At 39.5% G+C, this 20,746-nt stretch overlaps 1 long non-coding RNA gene across 2 annotated transcripts in view; it reads left to right on the top strand.

Annotated features, from left to right (window-relative positions):
• The window catches only part of LOC129404294 (uncharacterized), a 73,045-nt gene extending 53,982 nt beyond the window's left edge, over positions 1-19,063 (top strand). For both annotated transcript variants that reach the window (XR_008629816.1, XR_008629815.1), the window contains exons 2-3: positions 17,983-18,110; positions 18,413-19,063. This is a non-coding gene — a long non-coding RNA (uncharacterized LOC129404294). The remainder of the gene's footprint in view (positions 1-17,982; positions 18,111-18,412) is intronic.
• Positions 19,064-20,746: the final 1,683 nt, after the last annotated feature.

Raw genomic sequence — 20,746 nt, 5'->3', positions numbered from 1 at the left:
AGGAATTACCTAAGAAGGGCTTACAAAGCACGAGGGTGGATGGCTCTTATCTACTTTGTGTTTTCGCAGCATGCCTACAAAGAGGGGAGATGGTACAGTATGAACAGGAAGTTGATTTCATCTCAGTCCTGCCAAGAATTCTCTGCGCAGTCTGCCACATTACTTGGTGGGGTGTTTCTGTGAGGTGATGCTTTGGAAGGAAAAGGACTGATCACTTCAGGTTCTGACCATCTAGCAATCCTGGATTATAATATCAATGTACTGGGGTCTTTCTTTCGGATGGGGGTGCTGCCTAATAAGGCCACTCTCTGGGGGAGAGGAGGAACTCTTGGTCCAACTAGTATTCCCCAGGCAGAGCTGCTTGAAGGGAACGCACATTTAATCTAGGAGGGAATAGAGAAAGAATGCCAGTCTTCTGCTCAGGAGGAAGTTTTACGGTGGCCTGGATGGACACGTTTTTATCTATGGGATTGATTTTTAGGTGTCTGCCCTTTCCCCAAAACAAATCACAGAACCAGTGACGTTAGCGGGCCCTGGTGCTTTTCCTCTGTTTGAGCTCTGGATCATGGTGCTCTTTGTGGACAGTTCCATGTATATTCAGAAAAATTCAGTTTGCTTTGGGCTAGTTCCAAACCACAGGCCTTCTTTCCCTGCCTGCTCTCTCTTCTCTGTCCTCTGTAGGATCTGCAGTGGTGCACAAGACAATCAGAAGGAGGAAACACACACACACACACACACACACGTACCCGCGCATGCACACACATACATATATATGTGTATATATATACATGTATATATATATGCGACTGGATCATATATATATATGTATATGTGACTGGATCAATAGCACAGTGGTGAGGGTGTTTGCCTTGCATGCAACTGACCTGGATTTGATTTCTCCGTCCCTCTCGGAGAGCCCAGCAAGCTACGAGTGTATCCTGCCCTCACGGCAGAGCCTGGCAAGCTACCCGTGTCATATTTTATATGCCAAAAACAGTAACAAATCTCACAATGGAGACGTTACTGGTCCCCGCTCGAGCAAATCAATAAACAACAGGATGACAGTGCTACAGACAGTGCAACTCACATATAATAGAACATATATACATACATGCTTATGTATATATGTACTGAATGACAATAATGACAAATTTTTCAAGCTGGGAACATTGTCTTTAAGTCAGCATTTACAGCTCAAAGGGCTTGTAAGTGAAAAAATTACAGATTGTCTCAGGTATTTCTGAACAATGCAATTTAGGCTTACACAACTTCCTCTGAATAAGTTAACCCAATTCAAATTGGTTATATTTGCAATGTAATGGTTGTTTGGGAATTTTTTTCCCTTACTTTTTTCAGTTACAGTTTGAGCAGATATATCTTTTCAATTGTTATTTGGAGCCCAAACACTGTTTTTGCTCATTAATTTATGACAATGTGGTTTATATTATTAAGAGATTACTGGAAATATAAACGCTACTTTGTAATTCTCAAAAGTCATAGCATAGCATTTTAAGTTGCTTTTCTCCATATTTCCTAAACAGTAAAGAGGTCATTGCACACTTTCCCCCCTGTTATAAACATCCATTCCCAGGGATGGAGGGATGATTATGGAATGAACTGTCCCTGCCCTCTTGCTTAAAATCTGGCATTAAGTAGCAGGAAGACATCATCATCTCCTTAAACACAGAATGCTATTGTTGAGTGAGGTTACAATTGAACACCAGGTAAGAATGATTAGAAGTAGGCAAAGAGATAAATGCATGTAGGAAGGGCCTTTTAAACCTGCGTGGAATGGAGTGTTGATTTGTTGACAATCTCTTTTAAGAATGTTGAGAAAGAAAAGTGGATATTTTCACAAAATAGCTCTTGCTTTTGGAGTTTGAAGTTTCTCCATTTTTCAAAAGAAAGAGAAATAACCAAAGCCCTTAAAAGGCTTTGGTTCAAAGCATGACCATTTAATCTGGTTGTTTCTGGAATGGCCTGGGGACTCAGAGAGGGTGTGGAAAGAACAGCCTGCTTTCACTTTTGCTTGCACAGATCCAAAACACTGACTTTGTTTCAGCACCCCTCAGGATATGTTACTTAAAATTCTAGATTGGAAAAAAAAAGACCAATAAAAACTTCAAGAAAAGAGACTATATCTGAATTTCACAAAGTCTGTTATCACTCAGATCTGCAGGTTTCTGGAATAGGATGTTTAAGGAAGTATGACAAATCCTATTGCTTCATATAATTTCAAACTGAAGTGGCTAATGTGATAGTGGAGCAAAAGAAATCATAGCTTAAGGATAGAAGAGGACTTAGTAAAGCTTTCCTACCTCTATTTTTTTTTTCTGTAGTTTTCATACTTGACAGTTGCTGACTAATGAGAATAATAATTTTCCTGGTTTAGTAGGATTCTAATAAATACATAGTACAAGCATGACATTTTGAAATTTCTACATGACAATAATGTTATAGTGAGACCTGTATTTATTTTGCAGATATGGAACATGTATTTCCTGGCCTAAAAGAAATTTTTTTCTTTTCAAATTATTTTAATTTCACAAACTTGTGGTACATAAAACAATAATTTGACACTACTATAATAATAAAATTTAAAAATAAAATAAAAATAATATAAGTATTTTATAAGTTGGTTTAAGATATCTTAAGGTGACCCCTGGTAAACAGCAAAAATCCCCTCCCTGAAGAGAAGATGAAGAAAGGATTCCAGAAATCTCCACAGGGTCTACCCACAGAGGTCTATAGGACCTCTCAGAAAAAGAATTTAGAGAGGAAATCTTGAAGAGGGTCGATGTACTCAAAGCAACCATGGGGCAGACATCTAATAAATTAAGGGAGGATATGAATGATGCTTTGGAATGGTCAAGCAAGAAAATGCAGGAAAAAATGAGAGCAGAAATTTCAAAGCTACGAACAGAAGTCACACAAATAAAGGATTTGGTAGATGAATTAAAAATCTCAGTAGATGCCCTCAACAGTAGAATGGCTACATCCGAAGACAGAATCAGCGACCTTGAGGATGAGCTGCAGAAAGCTTACAGACAACAACAAATAATGGCAAAAGACCTCAAAATGGCTATAAAGCGAATCAGAGCCCTGGGGGATGACTTCAAGAGGAACAACATAAGAATCATTGGAGTACCAGAAGCACAGGGAAGTAATCTCAATGCAAAAAAAAAAAAACACACAGTGAAAGACATCATTGCTAAGAAATTCCCAGTGCTGGAGAAGGCAGGCATCCAGATCCAAGGAGTCCGAAGAGTAACATCAAAAAGAGACCCGAATAAAGAGACTTCAAGGCATATTATAGTCAGAATGACGGATGCTGTGGATAGAGACACAATTCTGCAAGTAGCAAGGTCAAAGAAGGAAATCACATACTATCAGAAGAAACCCTCCAAGCCTGAAGACAATGGTGGGCCATAGTGAAAAAACTCAACGAAATGAATGCATCACCAAGAATACTTTATCTGGCTAAACTCTCACTCAAACTCAAGGAACCACACACTATTTCTCGTATAAACAACAGCTCAGGAACTTCATAGACTCAAAAGCAAAATTAAAAGAAGGACTAAAGGGGCTATTGTAAGACAAGGAAGAACCCCACAAGAACAACAAACCCCACAGAAAGATGACACAAAACCCCATGACAATAATCTCTCTGAATGTTAATGGCCTAAATGCACTAATTAAGAGACACAGAGTGGCAAAATGGATGCGGAAACTAAATCCAACACTCTGCTGCCTGCAAGAAATACACCTGAACAATCAGAGTAAACACAGACTCAAAGTCAAAGGGTGGAAAACAATCCTGCAGGCAAACAACTCCCTCAAAAAAGCTGGGGTGGCAATACTAGTATCTGACAACATAGATTTCAGGTTGAAAAAGATTAGAAGGGACAGCAAAGATCACTTCCTATTTACCAAGGGATGTGTGCAACAGGAAGAAATCACATCCTTAAATGTATATGCATCCAATGAGAGACCATCTAAATACTTAAGACAACTCCTAACAGACTTTAAGGAGGACATCGCTAACAGCACAATAGTAGTCGTACACTTCAACACTGCCCTATCACCCCTGGATAGATTGACAAGAACAAAACTCAGCAAGGAAACATGGACTCTGAAGGAAGAAATAGAAGAGAGAGGCCTAATAGACATATACAGGGCTTTACACCCCAAAAAGAAAGAATACACATTCTTTTCCAGTGCACACGAAACATTTTCCAAAATAGACCATGTACTGGGCCACAAAACATACCTCAATAAAATCAGAGAATTAGAAATTCTATCAACTATCTTCTCAGACCACGATGCATTGAAGATAGAAGCTAATCACACACAGACACAAAGAATCAAAACAAACACCTGGGAATTAAACAGCTCAATGTTGAACAATGAGTGGGTCAGGAGGAAATCAAGGAATAAATCAAGAGATACCTGGAAACAAATGAGAATGAAGATAAGAGCATTCCTTAGGAAGGAAGAAAGGGGCTACATAAATACCTTGACTTCACAGCTCAAGGCCTTAGAAAAGGACCAGAAAAAAGAACCCAAACCTGACCAAAGGAAAGAAATAATAAAAATTAGAGCAGAAATTAACAAAATGGAAACCCAGAAAACAATCTGAAAGGTCAATGAAACCAAGAGCTGGTTCTTTGAGAAAATAAACAAGATTAATAAACCACCATCAAGACTCACAAAGAAAGAAAGAGAGAGAGAACCCTAATAAACCAAATCAGGAATGAAAAGGGGGACATCACAACAGAAACCAACAAAATTCAAAAGATCATCAGAGACTACTTTGAAAGTCTATATGCCACGAAACAAGAGAACCTAAAAGAAATGGATGAATTCCTTGATTCCTACAGTCTCCCAAGACTGAACCAAGAAGATTTGGAATACCTGAATAGACCCATTAATATCAAGGAAGTTGAAACTGTAATCAAAAATCTCCCCAAAAACAAAAGCCCAGATCTGGATGGATCCACTGGCTAATTCTTCCAAACATTTATAGAAGACATACTTCCAGTTCTCCTCAAGCTTTTCCAGGAAATTGAAAAAACAGGAACCCTCTCAAACAGTTTCTATGAAGCACACATCTCCCTTATACCAAAAGCAAACAAAGACACCACTAAGAAAGAAAATTATAGACCAATATCCCTGATGAACACCGATGCGAAGATCCTCAACAAAATATTAGCAAATAGGCTCCAACAACTCATCAAAAAGGTCATAGACCATGACCAAGTGTGATTCATCCCAGGGATACAAGGATGGTTTAACATTCGGAAATCAATCAACATAATCCATCATATCAACAAAAGTAAAGATAAGAACCAAATGATCATATCAATAGATGCAGAGAAAGCATTTGACAAAATCCAACATTCATTCATGATGAAAACCCTCACCAAAATGGATTTTGGAGGAACTTTCCTCAAGATAGTCGAAGCCATCTACCACAAGCCTACAGCAAGCATTATCTTCAATGGGGAAAAATTAAGGCCCTTTCCTCTAAGATCAGGCACAAGACAAGGATGACCACTCTCACCACTTCTCTTCAGTATAGTACTGGAAGTACTTGAGATAGCTGTTAGACAAGAAAATGAAATTAAGGGCATACAGATAGGAAAGGAAGAAATCAAGCTCTCACTATTCGCAGACGATATGATACTATATCTAGAGAAGCCTAAAGCCTCTACTAAGAAACTCTTAGAAACAATAGACTTACACAGTAATGTTGCAGGCTATAAAATCAATACCCAAAAATCCATGACCTTTGTATATACGAACAATGAGACTGAGGAAAGGGACAAGGAAAAAGCAATCCCATTCACAATCGTGCCCCAGAAAATCAAGTACCTCTGAATCAGCTTAACCAAGGAAGTAAAAGACCTCTACAAAGAAAACTATAAAACGCTACTCCATGAAATAAAAGAGGACATGAGGAAATAAAAACATATATCCTGCTCATGGATAGGGAGAATCAACATTGTCAAAATGGCAATACTCCCCAAAGCATTATACAGATTCAATGCGATCCCTATAAGGATACGCATGACATTCTTCAAAGAAATGGATAAAGTAATCCTAAAATTCATATCGAACAACAAACGCCCACAGATAGCTAAAACAATTCTTGGGAAAAAGACGATGGGAGGCATCACCCTCCCCAACCTCAAACTTTACTACAAAGCGGTAACAATTAAAACAGCATGGTACTGGAACAAAGGCAGAGCCGCAGACCAATGGAACAGGGTGGAATTCCCTACACACAACCTCAAATGTATAATCATCTAATCTTTGATAAGGGAGCAAGAAATGTGAAGTGGATCAAGGAAAGCCTCTTTAACAAATGGTGCTGGCACAATTGGATATCCATATGAAAAAGAATGGGCTTAGACCTTGACCTGACACCATGCACAAAAGTCAGATCAAAATGGATTAAAGACCTCAACATCAGACCACAAACCATAAGTTACATTGACACAAGGTCAGCAAAACCCTCCACGATATTGAAGATAAAGGTATCTTCAAAGATGACATGTAACTGCCAACCAAGTGGAAACAGAGATAAACAAATGGGACTACATTAAACTAAAAGGCTTCTGCACCGCAAAAGATATAGTGACTAGAATACAAAGACAATCTACATAATGGGAAAGGATATTCACCCAATACCTATCAGATAAGGGGTTGATATCAAGGGTATATAAGACACTTGTTGAACACTACAAGAAGAAAACATCCAACCCCATCAGAAAATGGGATGAATAAATGAACAGATACTTTCCTAAGGGAGAGATGCGAATGGCAAAAAGGCACATGAAAAAGCGCTCTACATGACTAATCATCAGGGAGATGCATATCAAAACAACTATGAGATACCACCTCACACCACAGAGACTGGCACACATCCAAAAGAACAAAAGCAACCACTGTTGGAGAGGATATGGGGAGAAAGGGATCCTTCTACACTGCTGGTGGGAATGCTGACTGGTTCAGCCCTTCTGGAAAACGATACGGATGCTTCTCAAAAAATTAGAAATTGAGCTCCCATTTGACCCAGGATTACCACTTCTGGGAATATATCCCAGAGAAGCAAAAAAGTATAGTCAAAATGACATCTGCACTTATATGTTCATCGCAGCACTGTTTACAATAGCCAGAATCTGGAAAAAACCCGAGTGCCCTAGAACAGATGACTGGTTGAAGAAACTTTGGTACATCTATACAATGGAATACTATGCAGCTGTTGGAAAAAATGAAGTCATGAATTTTGCATATAAGTGGATCGGTATGGAAAGTATCATGCTGAGTGAAATGAGTCAGAAAGAAAGAGACAGACATAGAAAGATTGCACTCATTTGTGGACTATAAAATAACAGATTAGGAGACTAACGCCCAAGAATAGTAGAAATAAGTACCAGGAGGTTGACTCTATGGCGTGGAAGCTGGCCTCACATTCTAGGGAAAAGGCAGCTCAGATAGAGAAGGGAACACCAAGTAAACTGTAGTTGGAGGCCACATGGGGGAAGGGTGATGCGTGCTGAAAGTAGACTAGAGACTGAACACAATGGCCACTCAGCACCCCTGTTGCAAATCACAATACCCATTTGGAGAGAGAGAACAAAAGGGAATACCCTGCCACAAAGGCAGGGTGGGGTGGGGGAGATTGGATTGGGGGTCGGAGGGATGCTGGGTTTATTGGTGGTGGAGAATGGGCACTGGTGAAGGGATGGGTTCTTGAACATTGTATGAGGGAAACACGAGCATGATAATGTATAAATCTGTAACTGTACCCTCACGGTGATTCACTAATTTAAAAATAAATTAATTTGGGGCCGGAGCGATAGCACATCGGGTAGGGTGTTTGCCTTGCACGCGGCCGACCCGGGTTCGATCCCCGGCATCCCATATGGTCCCCCATGCACCGCCAGGAGTAGTTCCTGAGTGCAAAGCCAGGAGTAATCCCTGAGCATCGCTGGGTGTGACCCAAAAAGCAAAAAATAAAAAAATAATAAATAATAAATTAATTAATTTAAAAAAATAAATAAAATATCTTAAGGAATGCTTCTATTTCTTAAAATTCATAACAGCTTTATTAAAATAAGTTTCCTCTTTACACATATTATAATAATGTATCACAGTCTGGTATTATTGATCTTGCAAAATTTTTTTTAATAGTATAGGAATTCTGATTTATTCAGCCATTGATTAAGCTGATTGAATTGGGCATGAACTCTACATTACTTTTTTAAAAAATTCTTTTAATTGGATATTCATGAGATAGACCGTTACAAAGCTGTTCATAATTGGGTGTCAATCATACAATGATCCAGCACCCATCCCTTGAGCAGTGTACATTTCCCACCACCAATGTCTCTGTTTCCCCACCTCTGCCCCCCAACCTCACACCCCCTGCCCCCAGCCTCCCTCTGTGGGAGGCACTTTCCTTCTTACTCTCTGTTTCCTTTCCCTTTTATTCATTATGGTTTGCAGTACAGGTGCTAAGAGGTCATGGTGTTTGTTCAGGGCATTCAGTATTTTTATTGGGACAGTAAGGATGGAGTAGTTTTTCAATTGGTTGGCAGCTTTGGGATGTGGATGTGATTGCCGAGGCTTCCATAAGTACCGGGAGGTATGGGGAGATATCTCATTCTGTCCCCGAGAAAGCCTGGAGATATCAGTCACAAAACCTGCATACCAAATTTTTCAGTAGTTTTGTAATTTTTCAGGTGAGGTTTGTCCTGAGATGGAGTCAGCCCAGGGGTACGGAGGCAAGTGGATTGTGGAGGCAAGTGGCTGCCGGGGGCTCTCTTGCAAAATTCTTAAAACATGAATTGTGTTCACATATTTCTATTAAATAAGAAATAGATTTTTTGCATAAACAGAAGAAATTTTATTTGGTTTTGGACTACTTCAAGCAATTGTCAGGACTAACTCCTGACTCTGTGCTCAGGCATCATTCCTGACAGGGCTTGGAGGACCACAGGTGGTGCTAGGGCTAGAACCTGAGTCAGTTACATGAAAGGAAATCACCTTACCCACTGTGCTACATCTCTTAACCCTCTATGGTTTTTATAACAGAAACATTCAAAGGTAGCACAACTATAATCAACTGCAAAACTGTAGCTGGACTACTCTGCTAGATGCCTATCCTATAACTTAGCAATTAAGTTCACAATACAAAAGTCAGATTTACTGCACTGTGCACCTACAGATTGCATTGATTTCAGCTTTTTTATATGTGCATTTTTTCCCTTTTTCCTTTTGGATCACACCCAGCATTGCTCAGGGGTTACTGCTGGTTCTGCACTCAGTAATCCTGGTGGTGCTGGGGGGACCATATGGGATGCTGTGTATTGAACCTGGGTCGGCTGCATGCAAGGCAAATGCCCTATCTGCTGTACTATCGCCCTGGCCCCTATATGTGCATTTTTATGGGCCAGAGCAATAGAACAGTGGGTAGGGTGATTGCCTTGCATCAGACCAACCTGGATTTCATCTCTGAAGGCCCACCAGGAATAATCCCTGACCACAAGCTGGGTGAGGCCCCAAAACAAACAAAGAAGTGTACATTTTATCTATTGTGTGAACGGAGGAAGATACTTTCCCTTTTATTCTAGGGAGTGGTGTTGCGGTTTTTGTATGAGGGAGATGGGTACACTGGTGATGGGTGTGGTGGTGGAATGATTATTACGAGACACCACTATGCGTAGTATTGTAAACCATAGATTCTCAATTAAAATGTTATGTTTTTCATTCTTTGAAATTTTTCCTGGAAGAAAAGAGATGAACTTGACAGACACCCAGATAATGTAAATTGGGAGTATTATGGTATTAATACAAGAAAAAGTTCACACTCAAGTAAGTGAGAAAAGATCTATTTTATCAAATGAAGTAGAAGCTGGCTTTGAATGTTAAGACCAGATACAGGAAAGAGGGCGGGGTTGGGGTGGGGGGAGAGAGAAAGAGAGAGCAAGAGAGAGGGAGAGAGGGAGAGAGAGAGAGAGAGGGAGAGAGAGAGAGGGAGAGAGAGAGAGGGAGAGAGAGAGGGCGAGAGAGAGGGAGAGAGAGAAAGAGAGAGAGAGGGAGAGAGAGAGGGAGAGAGAGAGAGGGAGAGAGAGGGAGAGAGAGAGGGAGAGAGAGAGGGAGAGAGAGGGAGAGAGACAGGGAGAGAGAGAGGGTGAGAGAGGGAGAGAGAGAGAGCACACTGGATAATTCATATAGGAGGCTGAGGGCGGAGGTGGGCTGGCCCCTGAGCAGTAACGGCCAAGTAGCTTCCGCAGGCACAGTCCACAGACTCAGCCTGGGAAGGCTAGGGGTCCAGGAGACACCCAAGGTGAACTGTAAACGAGAAGACAGAAGGATTTATTCTCCTTTTGAACTCCTGCTATGTGGGTGGGCCAGGACTCGCAGGTGTCTGTCTCCAGGAGAGACAGGGCTCCTCTGAGATCAGCTTTCAGTTTTCTGTTACCCCCATGCCTTGTCTCAAGCCATTCAGCCAATATTGTATCTTTAATGGTTAAGCTCTGGGGCAGGTGGCTATTTGTAAGGCTACTAATTAGATAAAGGGACTGATTTGCACCAGGATGCAGATAATGCATGGAACTGTGCCAAGTCCCACAGCTCAGGAGTTTATGACCTCCAGCTCCCATGGCGACAGTGCCTATTCAGAGGAGGAGTCTTTTTGTTGTGGGAGAGGGGGCAGAGCCCAGGGCAAGAGCATCAGCTTCTGTGGGATTTGAAACTGAAAACTGAACACGGAAGAGAAGTGGTGAGAAGGCACAGGGCACTCATTGAATCTTCCGTTTCTATCCCAGTGGGTAGATTATTCCATGGGTGTGCTTCTACTTGCCAGTTTGAAGAGGAGGGAGGGACTTTCTGGAACAGCAACTGCCCGATAAGCTGGACATTTGAAAGGAAACATTTATTTGTGGGTTTTTCTTCCCTCAGACTCTTCATGCCTTGTAGCCCCCCGTGCACTGCCTTTTATTTCTTGTTCTTGTCTCTATTTCTCTAGATGTTTTGCTGCATTTGCCAAACAAAACACATGATAAGCTGCAAACTCATGACTTCAGAAATACAAACAAACAGAACTACTTTTTAGTTTAAGGTTGTATAATGCAACCCTAGTATTTCTGAGCTGGACCATGGTTGTGGTCATACATCCAGTTTCCTTGGGACTGTCCCGGTGGGCTGGTCTCATAATAAACTGCTCTCTTTTTCACCCTTAAAAATGACCTGGTCGGGTACTGATTGTCCTACTTAGAGATTATTTTACAAAGTTTTCATTGCATAGATCAGGGCTCCTAGTAGTCTAAAAACTTGGCCACTCTACTGAGGAGCCGGACTTCTTGGAAATGGAGAGAATAAAGGGTAAGATATGAAAATGCATGGCATGGAATGCTGTTGAATCTAGGCTGGACTGGGAAGAAAGCAAAGCCAGAGAGGGACGGAAAGTTTAAAAGAATTGAAAAAAAGAGGGATGAAGCAAAGGGCAGAGAAAAATAGGTTAAGAGTCATGGAAGTAGAGAAAGTAAAAAGAGGGTAAGTTGTGATGAGAGACCAGAGTGCTGACTGTGATTCCAAAGGTGAAACATTAGTATTTTAGCATGGAGGTGTGGTAGCCTCAGTAGGAAGCAAATGATCTGCTAAAGGCTCAACTGGAATGTATTTGAAAGGGACTGTTTATAGAAATGTAGCATTGCACCTTAGCACTGTTGTCCATCAATTTGCTTGAGCGGGCATCAGTAACATTTCCATTGTGAGACTTGTTCTTACTGTTTTTGGCATATTGAATATGCCATGGGGAACTTGTCAGGCTCTGCCTTGCATGCAAGTGGGATACTCTTGGTAGCTTGCTGGGCTCTCTGAGAGGGATGGAGTAATCGAACCTGTGCCGGAATTCAACCTGGGTTGGCCGTGTGCAAGACAAACTCTCTACCCACTGTGCTATCACTCCACACAGAAATATAAGTAAGAAAAACAAAAATAAAGTTTATAAGAGCACAAGGTAGACTGTCTGGTTCCTGAGAGGGGCCCTAAACCCCGAAGACTTGCTTGAGAGGACTTAACACAAAACAGAACAACCAACAAGAGTCGGTGAGACATTCTGGAACCAGCAGTGACAAATTCCAAGTCATTTCCATCCATTGCTATGACAAAAGAACCAAGGGGAGAGAGAGTAGTGTTCTAACATCCTGCTTTTGTGCCCTTCAAAGAGGGGCTACACATAGGTGCTCTGGCTGGATTAATGCAGTTACTGCAAAAAATGTTTCTTGGGGAGAAAAAAAAGTGAGAGCATTGGACCCCACATTTTCCCCACCCTAAAACATCCCATTAGGTCCTTTCATTGACTAAACCTAAGTAGAAGCAAGAAAAAAAGCAGAGAACCACAGACCATGGAGAGGGTCAGCAGGCAGAAAATGACAGAATTTTAAGAAATTGTGAAAATAGAGTGACAGCAGTTGTCGTATATAACATAAATATTAACTATATGTAGCATGAATTTTAGCTAGGATGAAAGTGAATTGAAAAGATGCAACATTCTCTCCAAAAAGTTTGTGTATATTTAATTCACATATTCAATAAAATCATATTTTCAATAGCATATATTCAGTAGTCCATGGAATTATAAAAGATCAATAAATAATTCTTATAATAAATCCAGGTTGCAGCTTAAGATTATAAAATTTCATAAAATGTAAAGTGCACTGGGGCCAGAGAGATAGCACCATGGGCAGGGCATGTGCCTTGCACGTGGTAGACCTAGTTTGATCCCAGCATCTCATATGGTCCCCTGAACTCATCCAGAGTGATCCCTGAGCACACATCTGGGAGGAAGCTCTAAGTTCTGCTGAGTGTGGCTCAAAAATAAACAAAGAGGAAGCTAAAATATACTTAGATTATTTTGTCATTAGTACTTTGTATTTCTATTATTTGTAATTTATAAAAATGTATAGGTCAATATAGAGCAGCCGACCCTGGTTCGATTACTCTGTCTCTCTCGGAGAGCCCAGCAAGCTACCGAGAGTATCCTGCCTGCACGACAGAGCCTGGCAAGCTACCCGTGGCATATTCGATATGCCAAAAACAGTAACAACAAGTCTCACAATGGAGACGTTACTGGTGCCTGCTTGAGCAAATTAATGAACAATGGGATGACAGTGCTACAGTGCTATAGAGAAACAAGGAATATATATATGTTACATAAGTGATATATATATATACAAATAATATATATGTATATGTATATGTATATATAAAATTTCACACACATATTTATCTTTTAATACTTGAAGAGTCAGAAACAATATAAAGATGAATGTTTTCCAGTCATAATAAACAGGCTGCTTAGGAGAAGGAAAATGATGAAGAAATGTCTGTAGTTCTTGTAGTTTAATTATTGGGGTTTTCCAGACTCAAACCCAGGGTAGGGAGTCCAAAGAGAACCAGGATTATTAACTAAATCAATGAGATAGTTTCAGTTTAGGCAGGCCAAAGAGGCTATTTGCAAGAAAAATACTAGAAAGAAGACAAAAGAGAGTGCAAAAGAGTTCTAGAGATTCACAGAGGGGTACCCTTACATTTTTAATTGAATGCTTTTATTTTTCAGTGTGCATTTGTGAACAAAACAGCTCTAGGGTAGACAAAGAACATTGCAAAGGAGTATGTAGAACAGTCCCTGGACTTGTAATAATTTGTTTTTACTAACCACTACAGGAAATCCTAATAAGTGGCATATAGGACAAACTTAAATACCAAACTATCTATAGACTAACTCCTATTCTGGGCTCACCTCTAACACACTTTAAAGCAAACATTGATAGAATCCAACTGATTCAAAGCACCAAAATCCAATAGTTAAAAATAAAATATTTTGTCTGTTGTATAAGCAAAAATGTTATCATCCATTGAAAGAAACAGGAAAATATGACCCTTAAAAGGAGAAGCAAAAGAATCACTTAAAACAAATATAACCCAGCTATATTTATTAGGTAAATGTGGTAAAAGAGAAATTATAAATATATGTTTTAGAAAGGAAAACATAAATATAATGAGAAGAAATGGAAAATATAATAATGGATCTTCTATAGTTGAAAAATATAAAATATAAAATGAGAAATGCAACAGAAAAATCAATATCATTTAGACACTGCAGAAAAGAGTGTACTTAAAGATGCAACAATAAATTTTATCTAAAATTAAACACTGAAAAAAGTGATTAAGGAATGAGGTATATGACCCTAATCATATAAAAGACATTGTATAAGACAATGTTAATTCTTTTAACATAAGTCTAACTGGACTCCCAGAAAGGGGGATAGCAGAAAAATACTTAATAGTTACTGAAAATTGCATCAGTTTGATGAAAAATATAAATGCATAGATTGAAGAAACTCAATAAATCTCAAGAAAAAATATGAAAAAAGCTGTATGCATAATTATGCATCTAACTTACTTAAAATATCAATAAAGACAAGTTATTAAAAATAGAAAAACTCTCTTAAGACCAAGAAAGTAGCAACTAATACCACCACCAAGTTCATTTTTTTTTTTAAAGAGATGAGAGTCAGAGACATTAATATAGGCCAACATGGGTTAGATCCTCAGCATCACATGTGATCCCCTGAGCCTGCCAGGAGTGATTCCTGAGTTCAGACCAGAAACAATTGCAAAGAAGATACAAAAATGATGAACTCCGTGATACATGGGATCTTTTTCTATAAGATCTATCCAGAAAATATATTTCAATATAATCGTGAATAGGACAGCATTCTTTTAACTTTTTTTGTTTTAATTTTATTGATTCACCATGAGATATAGTCACAAGCTTCCATGTCTGAGTTACAATCACACAATGATCAAACACCCATCCCTCCACCAGTGCACATTCCCCACCACCAATATCCCCAGTATAACCCCCCTCTCCCACCCTCCTTCTGCCTCCATGGCAGACAATATTACCCATACTGCAATGCAGATGCTGAGAGGTAATTATGTCTGGTCCTTTATCTACTTTTGGCACACATCTCACATCCCGACTGTTTCCTCCAGCCATCATTTTCTTAGCGATCCTTTCTCTATTCCAGCTGTCCTCTCCCCACCCACTCAAGAGGCAGGCTTCCAGCTATGGGACAATTTTCCTGACCCTTCTATCTATTGTCTTTGGGTGTCGGTCTTGTGTTATGTTATTTCATACTCCACAAATGAGTGCAGTCCTTCTATATCTGTTCCTCTCTTCTGACTCATTTCACTTAACATGATACTCTCCATGTCTATTCACTTACAGGCAAATTAGGTGACTTCATCTTTCCTAACAACTGCATAGTATTCCACTGTGTAGATGTGCCAAAGTTTCTTTAACCAATCGTCTGTTCTCGGGGACTTGGGCTGTTTCCAGATTTTGGCTATTGTGAACAGTGCTGCAATGAATATATAGGTACATATGTCATTTCTACTGTGCTTCTTTACATCCTCAGGATATATTCCCAGAAGTGGTATTATGGGGTCATATGGAAGCTCAATTTAGGAAAGCATTCTTCAAAGAATAATAGAGTAAGTGATTTTTCTAAACAATTGTGAATACATTTAGGTCTTTCTCAGATAGAATTCAGATATGTCAGAGAGTTAGAAAGTTAGAAAAGCACATATATCCATTCTGAGGTCAACAAATATCATAGGAAATCCTGTTCTCAAGGATTGCTTGCACAAAAACTGTTACCATTCAAATAAAAAAGAAAAGAAGGACAAAGGTAGTATTTCCTTCTCTTCAAGATTGGTGAAGATTAAAATTTTAATAATTCCCAAAACTAATGGGGAAACAAGGGGAAGCATCAGCAGAAGTGAGTAAACTACAGTTTTACAAAAAACAGTTTTACTACATTAATCAAAATTTTAATTTTAGGGGTCATAAATACTATAGGAGGTGAGGTTTTTGCACCTGGCACCCCAATGTTCCCCAAGCACTACCAGGAGTGATCCCTTAGCACCGCTGGGTATCACCCCAAAACCACAAATAAATAAATAAATAAATAAATAAATAAATAAAACAAAAAACCTTAGATTTTTAATACTAACTTATAATTCATTATCTGCAGTTGTTTTCTCTTTTTCCTAATCAGCATTTATTGAAGTATAATGTATTCATGGTGAAGTTCACTAATTTTAGGTAAACAATCTGATAAGTTATTATAAATGTATAGAGATATTGAATCACCATCCTGTGCAAAATGCAGAATAGTTCTAGCACTTAGTGTGCTTTTCTTTTTTTGGCACTAATAGTATAACCCTAAGCCTAGATCTGCTAAATCCAGTGACAAGAACACCAATCTTTTATCTATCACTGGTTTTGCTTTATCTAGAATTTTCACTGTCACTGTCACTGGCATCCTGTTGCTCATTGATTTGCTCGAGCAGGGACCAGTAACATCTCTATTGTGAGACTTGTTGTTACTGTTTTTGGCATATTGAATACGCCATGGGTAGCTAACCAGGCTCTGCCGTGAGGGTGGGATACTCTCGGTAGCTTGCCGGGCTCTCCAAGAGGGACTGAGGAATTGAACCCTGGTCGGCCGCGTGCAAGGCAAACGCCTACCTGCTGTGCTATCGCTCCAGTCTATCTAATATAGATTCAAAAAGTTTAAAATGATGATCTTTGCCTTGTGATAAAATCTCTTCTCTCTTAGAAACTATACCATGTAGACCATTGAACAGTGTTAATTATAATCATCATATACAGTATATTTCTAATCTTTGCTTATCTTATAACTGGAAGCTTATATATTTTTTATCTCCACCAATTTCACCTCCCTTTAACTCTGGTAATAACAAATTTCATCCTTCACTAGTTTGTTTGGGGGCCTAGCTGTGCTCAGGGGTTGTTTCAAAGAAACTAGAAGATACAAAAATTGCAATGTGTTGACTCTGTCCAATGTGCCTCCTTGCCTTCCCCTCCCCCATGGCATTTAATCATGTGTATGAGAAACCAGTCTTACACTAGATTCTTCTGGTAAGGACCATATGGTTTCCCTGAATTGGGGTAGATGGAGGAATTTATTGACTTTGATCATTGCACTATAACAAATACAATTATGGCATGGGAAATTTCCTGCTACAGTTCAAGAGAAAATGGGTAACTCCTTCCTTTGTATGATTTGTGTCTGAATGAATCAGGAGGTTTTCCCTGATCCCATTCTCTTTCAGTTGCAATCGTAAAGATGCCTGTATGCAATTCTAGGGAAGGATTTCTCCCCACCCCATTGCTAATTAAATAATCACTCTTTTAAAACAGAGGGAATGATTTTGCAGTTGAAGTGTTGGCTGTGAAGCAGTTAGACTTGGTGGCATCTTTCAAAGTATCATCAGGATCGACTTAGTCCTTCATTCTAGAAATATCACAACCACATGGAGTCTGAAGCCATTACAGAAGAACTGTCTTGTCAAAAAAACCCCCACAAAATAACCAAAACAAAACCAAAAAACCCCTAAACCCCAAAAAACAAAACAAAATAAAACGAAAAATGCTCAAAGCCCCAATTTCTCTGAGATTGTTGAATATGGAAATATCGTTTTCTGAATTTTGGCCTTGCCAAGCAAACTAAGAACCTAAAAATCTGATTTCAGTTATCTAGGTAGCTTTCAGGTTTTAAACAGAGATCAGAAACCAACTATCCTGTTCCATTTTCAACTTGCAATGTACATGCTTTTCATTGAACATTTTTTATAGTTTTATAACTGTCCCTGTGATAATTGATATGTCACTTTGATTAGATATTTCCCAATATGAGCATTGCCTTCTGAAACTCTGCAAAATAAACCTTTTGTATAATCTGTGTTCTTAAGGGAAATAACGATGCTAAGTTAGCTTCCAAGTCAGATTACCCAATTAGAATTCTTGCTTTATGCACTATTTGCAATGCCCTGAATTACCCAGGAGTCTGACACCTCCTTAACCTTGGCCAGGCTTCTTTGAAGACTATCCTACCCTGATTGTGACTCAGAGCTCGTGTACTACGGAATGGAAGAAGGCCGGAGAGCAGTGGCCTCTATTGCGCAGTTCCTGAGGACACATGCAGAGGTGGAAATAAAAGGTGAAGGTCACTGCAATGCAAGAGCGGACCTTATGTGGGAGGCACAGACCACAGTGTGGCTGCCAAGATCTCTCTGGGGAAGCTCATCCAAATATTTTCTCACACTTGATGGGAGGGGAAAAGTCCCGCTGGATGTACAGTCCCCAAGGTGCCTGGGGGAAGACTGAGTAACACTGTGCCCACTTAATCAAGACCTGAGTAACACCCCCTCCCAAAAAAAATAACAAACAATATAATTACAGCTGCACAATCCTTTCATCCAGGCTTCATTTAAATGACAACAGTGCTTTGTCTCTTGGCAGCCCAGAAGCCCCTGTGGTCCCAGGAGTCTGGCCTTGCTCACTGTGTTGAAAGCTGTTTAGATGATCATCCTTCTGCGTCCTACTCAGAGATGATGATGGTGCTGGACTCCAGGCTTCCTGCTCTCCCCAGCTCCCTGGTTCCTGGGAAGTTTTTGATGTGATTATCATCTGAGTGACACTGCTTGCCCTCTGGTTGTTTGGTGAGCCTTGGGGACAAAGTGGTTCTGATAACTCTCTTCAGTAACTGACCTTTATTCAACAGCACACACCTTTTAATTTGCATTGAAATTTAAAAAAATTTCATTTTAGGCACTCTGGTTAACAACACAGTTCATGGTAGGGGTTCACGCATAAAACATCCCAACAACACACCCTCTACCAGTGTTTGCTTTCCTCCATCATTGTCTCCGTGTTTACCCAAACCCACTCCTTCCCCCTCCCCGCCCCCTGCTCCTGGTAAATTTTCTACTGAAGAACAGCTTTCAGCTTCTGTTGCCTTTAATCATTTTTCTACTATTATGTTTCTTTATAGTCCACATACTAGAGAAATCAGTCTGTCTCTGCCCCTCTCCTTGATTTACTTTTTTTTTTTTAAACAGTCTGCTGGTTACCCATGTCATTGTGTCTCTCTGGTCCAAACCTCAGTAAGGATTGATCCTTGTGAGTTCTTTAAACAGCAGCCAGTAGGTCTCAGTAAGGTTCATTTTTTAACATTAATCACCATCCTGTTGAGAGTCTTGGGCAGACCATTTTAATCGACCAGAACCAAATCCAGTTGTTTTATCATGGAAAATGAATGCTATTAACTTGGTTCCCCTCTGCTCACTTTTCAGAGTTAAAGATTAAACATGTAAACCCTCTGTTACTAAGTTATTTTAAGCCAAATCATTTTAAGGGCTTTTTTCATCTTAAAAATGGGATGGAATTTCAGGCATCATGATGAAAATATTCTGTCTTAATTGAGGGTTCTATGGATCTTTTATTTTTCCCCGATGTAACAGCCAATGAGGTGGCGTGGGCAGATGGTTAAGGACCCTGTTTAACTGGTAGAGTAGCAAACTCAGACAAATATTCTGCCCCATCTAATGTCTAGCCTTCTTGTTTTGAAGTGGTGCTAATGATTGCACCTATCTTCCAGTCAGGGAAAGAACATCTCATGAAATTATCCATGCATGATGACTTCTAGGTAGTAAAAGAATTAATGTGAGCCAAAAAATCCCTTTCTTAGTCCCAGGATGTAGACAATTCATAGTGTGCTGAATGTATTTGTAGATAAAGTAAACACATTTTTTTGTTGTCCTGTCCTTATTCCCAGAGTTCAGAGTTCCATGTATCTACTGCAACCTCATTAGGGAGAATGTGGGATGGGGTTGCAGGCATGCAGGCAGTGTGTGTGTGTGTGTGTGTGTGTGTGTGTGTGTGTGTGTGTGTGCGCGTGCATGTGTATGTGTATGTGTATGTGTGTGTAGACAATCCTGGTGTCATGTTATTTTCACTCCCTTCTGTGGGCCTGTGTCTCCTGTATACATGATCTCCAATAGCACTAAACTGTACTGGAATTATCTACGAACACGGAAACTCTTCGAGGGTAGAAACTGTATTATTGATCTTTGTCTCCCAAACACCTCTCAGAGCACTTGGCATCTAATGCCATGGAGAGTTCTAAATAAATATTTTATGACTGACTAAATGTATTTTTAGAGTCTTTCTGCCAGACTATAGTAGTTCTAGTTATTATTAACTGCACCCAGAACAAAAAAGCAAAACAAAAAAATGTGCTCATGGTGGGGAAAAAAATTACAGTGGCAAAAGCATTATATATTTACTATCACAATTTAGAAATAGTTTTTAAATTTGGAAAACTTAAAACACCAAAATGTTCAGAAACTATAGGAACAGATGCTCCTATAGATAACCACAAAAAATTAAGGCAATGTAACTGCTTTGCTTTAGATTTTTCTGTCTTTATAAAAACAAAATATTAAAGGGTGAAGCTCTGACCTTCTCCCCTCTCTCTTGTTCTTTCTCACTTCTCTCTGGAAACAAACACTACTTTGAAATGTCATATAGTTTTTACTTTGGTGAAAGCACAAACTTAGTGGAAGGGGTTTTTACAACCACAATAATGACTTTTCAAACATAAAGATTTAAAAAATATTTTAACTTCAATTTTTGTGATATGCTTTTCTCTCAGCCTAAAAGAACTTGATAACTAGGACAGGAAAATATCAGCATATCTTTGGCTAGAGAGTCTTACTGGGGAGAGGTGCAGATTTTAAATGGCTCTTGTTTGCTTAATAAATATGTGATCTAGGAATTGAATCGCCTTGCATT

Source organism: Sorex araneus, chromosome 4, assembly GCF_027595985.1.
Source record: "Sorex araneus isolate mSorAra2 chromosome 4, mSorAra2.pri, whole genome shotgun sequence".
Taxonomy (NCBI): Eukaryota; Metazoa; Chordata; class Mammalia; order Eulipotyphla; family Soricidae; genus Sorex; species Sorex araneus.
The sequence above is the reverse complement of the archived record's forward strand: the minus strand, read 5'-3'. Positions and strand labels throughout refer to the sequence as shown.